Source organism: Petaurus breviceps, unplaced genomic scaffold, assembly GCF_028583685.1.
Source record: "Petaurus breviceps papuanus isolate PSGF00001 unplaced genomic scaffold, PetGlider_PUasm1.0 173, whole genome shotgun sequence".
Taxonomy (NCBI): domain Eukaryota; kingdom Metazoa; phylum Chordata; class Mammalia; order Diprotodontia; family Petauridae; genus Petaurus; species Petaurus breviceps.
Window position 1 is genome coordinate 15453672 of NW_027185759.1, and position 4546 is coordinate 15458217.

The following is a 4546-nucleotide window of genomic DNA, read 5'->3' on the forward strand; positions in this document are numbered from 1 at the left end:
GTCAGACCCTGTGCTAAGCACCAAGGATACAAAAAAAGGCAAACGCTGGATGTACAAATTTTGCATGCTTTCTCCCCATTAGAAGGTGAGCTCCTGGAGGGCAGGGCTCATGGTTTCAGCTTTCTTTGTACACTCAGTGCTTAGCACAGTGCCTGGCACATAGCAAGGACTCGTTAAATGCTTGTTGATTCATTGTCAGAGACAGGATTTAAACTCAGGCCAGCCCTTGACTCCTTATCCACACTGCCTCTCTAGTGGGCAATCGGGTCAGTAAGTAATTATCTTTGATTAACTCATCTTTGTCACTTGGATAACCACTGCCAGTTTAGAGAATTTAACTGAAATGAGTTGTCATAAATATATTATCTTGGAGCATCTCAGAGATGTTTGTAAATTGTTTATACAAAGCTCTCATTAAAGCATCAGCACCAGTGACTGAGCCCAAGAATTCCTGTGGCCTCATGGCTAAGACTCCTGGGGTCCCAATGTGAGTGCGTTGCTTAAATAGGACCCACACCAGGGATACCATATCTGCAGCCAATGGGACTTTTTCATTTAAAAGAACAAGCCCCAGAGGTCTCTATCTCATTCTCAGAAGTGAATTCTGACAGTAAAACTCCTAAGTCATGCAGATGCACTGGTCTTCCTCTATCCTCCACCCTCCATCAGGGAAAACTTAAGAGGGTCATTTTTGCCTCAAATTTAGGCTTGTGCAGAAGCTTTCCTCTCTATTATCAGCAGGCTCTCACTGCTTATCAGAGCTTTTCATCCATACAAAATGAGCCTGAACAGCAGAAGAGACCTGGAGACAGGGGTGCTGAAATTCTCATAACTGGTTGCAAAAAAAAAAACAACAAGAAAAAAATCAACAAACAGGCTGCATCTCAGAAAATCCCCAGGCACTATTTAACGGATGCTTCCTTTCACTTTAAATAAGATCTCTTTTTTTTCCATATTTTAATCTTTTTTAAAATGAAGAGCACAAAATTGCTGCTGGAAATAACATCTTAGGATGGAAATAGCCCTTTGATTTAAAGAATTTATATTCATGCCGGCATATTGACCACAAGGGCATTTTGTGAACAGATATTGCTATGGGCCCTTTGTGAGGGGGAGGGGAAATGTTAGGTATGTCATAGCTTCATAGGGATATTTATGGTTGAAAGCAAAATATAGCATGATTACTAGTTGTAAATGACAATCAGGACATGTCTCGCTATTAACTGTCTGTGTCTGTTTGTGCACAAGCCTATGAGCGTCGGCATTGAGTCTGGGTGGATGTGTCCATGAGGGATGGGAGCCCTGATTCTCCCTGTACTTAACTCAGATCTTCAGCAGGGTCATCCCTGGAATCAACTCTAATTTTTTAAAGCCAGAATCAATCAATGAACTTTATTAAATGCTCTAAACTAAGCACCATGCTAGGTGATTGGGGTACCTTTCTTTGCTTGTTTCTTCATCAGTAAAATGAGAAGGGTGAGACCAGATGGTTCCTTTTAGCTCTAGCTCTGTGATTCTACTATGATGGAGTGAGGTGGGGAGGAAGGGGACTATATCCTTGTGAGAGTTTATAAAAGATACCTCTCGTGGAAGAAAAAAAGAAAAAACCACCCAGGGAATTTATGATGGACGAAGAGTCAGGTGATAGCTTCCTGGCAGAGACGCCCAAGGGAGAGGGAGCAGAGATGGACAGTGGCTGCTGCCAGCATTCTGAGAACAACAAACAGGTTCATTTTGGAAGGAAAACATTGTAGGTAGAGGGGAATGCATGAGAACAGAAAAGAGAAAAGTCTGAGCCTAGATAAGCCCATGAGAAAAATGTACTCATTGGAATAGAACAAAGTAAAATAATGACTTATTTTAATTCTGTTTTTTTTTCCCTTAGGACCTCAAATCTCAGAGTGGGCAGAAGCCTCAGGGGACATCCAGGGCATTCACTACCCAGAGCACTCAGTGTTCTGTATGAGTTTGTCTATACTTAAAAATCAAGCTTCTAAAATGTTGTTTAGTATGTTTATTTTTGTAATTTTCTTTAGCATTGCTTTCTATGATTGCTCTGACTTCCGATATTAGTTGGAAAACTCACCTGCTACCTTTTGGTGAAAGCTAAAAAGATTGCAGTGAAACAAAGAAGTGGGGAGATAGAGAAAATTCACCCTTTTTCAGCATTGATCTCCATCCCCTGAGGATAGGATAGGGGCATCCCACAGATTCAGGCCAGGCTTTTCAATTGTTTCCAAAGAACCTTACTGCTGGGCATAGACCTCAAAGGAGGTAAAAGACAGAAAGTAAGGCCCTTTATACAACCAATAGTAATTTCAGCACTTTTTTGTGATAAGAATTGGAAACAAAGTAGGTTCCCATCAACCGGGAATAGCTTAATAAATCATGATGCCTGAAGGTAATAGAATATAATCTCACTGCAAGAAATAATAAATGTAGGATTCAGAGGTGCATGAGAAGACATTTAAACAGCCTTCCTAAGTCTAGAGCTGGAAAAACCCTCTGAGGTTTTCTAGTCCAACCCTCTCATTTTGCAGAGGAGGAAACTGAGGCACAGGGAGGTTATGTGTTTTGCCCAAGGTCACGAGGCAGTCAGCATCTAAGGTAAGACTTGAACCTCAGTCCTCTCCCTCCAGGGTGACACTTTGTTGTTGTGGCTGTTTTTCTGCTTTCAAAACTTCACTTGGTGCAGAGTAAAGCAAGCAGAATCAGGAAAAGTCTTTTCAAAGACTACAATGGTACTAGCAGAAAGAATGATAAAATGAAATTAAAAGAATCCTAATTTAATCAGCAAGCTTGGCCCTGGAGGACAAGTAAGGTGTATCTCTTTCTCTTTATCAGTAAAGAAGTACATCTACTGTAGATACATCTGCTTTTTCTCATTTCTTTTAAATTTTCCTCACAAAGGATTGGTTGCTTGGTTGTTGTCCTCCATGATTGAAGAAGACCAAAATGGCATTACTCAAATAACACTCAAATGACAAAGGATGGATCACTGATGGAGGGTGGGAGGGACTTATTTGGAAATAGATGTAAAAGAAAAGAAAAGAAAAAAATCAATATGTATGTATATATTTTGCTATATCCAACTGGAAGTTGTCTCATCCCCACATTTCCTGACCCTTCTCAATTCTAGTGCCTTCCCTCTGCTGATTATTTCTGATTTATCTTATATATAGCTTGTTTGTATGAGTTGCCTGCAGATCATCTCCCCCATTAGACTATAAGCTCTTAACCCTAACATTAATTCTGACTGCCATTTACCTTTCTTTGCAACCCCAGCACTCAAAACTTTGCCAGAATATAGTAGGTGTTTAGTAAATACTGATTGACTGACGGTGGCAGTAGCAGCAACAAGACCTAATTTGAAAAAGGAATAGACCAGAAGTTTGGGAAGACCTAGGCTCCGATAATACCTCTGAGGCTAATTGGGTGGCCAAAGGCAATCAGCTCAATTTCAGAACCAACTTCCTACAACAGGGTTGTTGTACACCTCCAATGAGATGATGAACCATGAAGTGCTTGCCAGAGCTAAAAGCACTACCTAGATGTCAGTTACTTCTCATGCTGTCAGGGAACTGTGCATCACTCTTTGAACCATAGAACAGTAGAACAAGACACTTCAGACAAGGAGGAAGCCTCAGAAAAGTGAGATGTCCAGGATCTCACAGCTAGATAATGCTAGAACCAGGACTAGAAGTCAGGCTTCCTAACTCCCAATCCCATGCTCTTTCCTTCATACCACATTGCTAGGTAAAGAGCTCCCCATTCCAGTAAGCCTTGTCTTCAGTGGGGGGAAAGAAGGGGTTGATTAAAGGTCAGATGGTATTTCTTTAGTGCAAGGAATGGTTTTTAAAAAGTGTGATTTGCATAATATTAGGTTTCAGGATGCTCTTTTATTAGCAGATGACTGTTTATTTTCATGTTGTGAAATTCATTAGTTACATGGTGTTTAATCATTTGCAAGCTCGACCAGGAAGAAAGCTTTGGCAATTTGTTGAAACACTGCTACTGCATACTCTCTAGGGAGGTCTGAACCACCCAGATGAATGGGGCACCTTCTACAGTCAAATTTGCAATGCAAAAATAGACCCAAAAGCAGAAGGTTCCCAATTAAGAAGTCACTGCCTTCTTGAGCTGAAATTGCGCACTTCACTTTCTGCAAATGGGCACAAAAGGGCTTTCGTTTCTTGCATTCAAACATTTTGTCATATGTTTGATAATGAAACAGTAAATAAAAAGTATCTGGGGGGAGCATCAGCGAATACTGAAAACTTCAGGACTGGCCATGGGAGTAGAAGCACGGAGGGAAGCCTGCACATTGAGAAGAAAAGCTAGTCAACAACCCTGCAAGTGGGAGGGGGCTCAGACAAGAAGAAAAAGGGGACAAACTGAAGTTTGTTAACTTCATCCTTCCTGTCAGTCACACCTTTCTTCCTTCACTGTCCTTGCCCTCGTTTTTAAGTCTTGGGGTCACAGGGAGTATAATAAGAAAAACCCAAAAGGAATGGAGGCAGAAGATCGGATCTGAAACCTGCCTCTG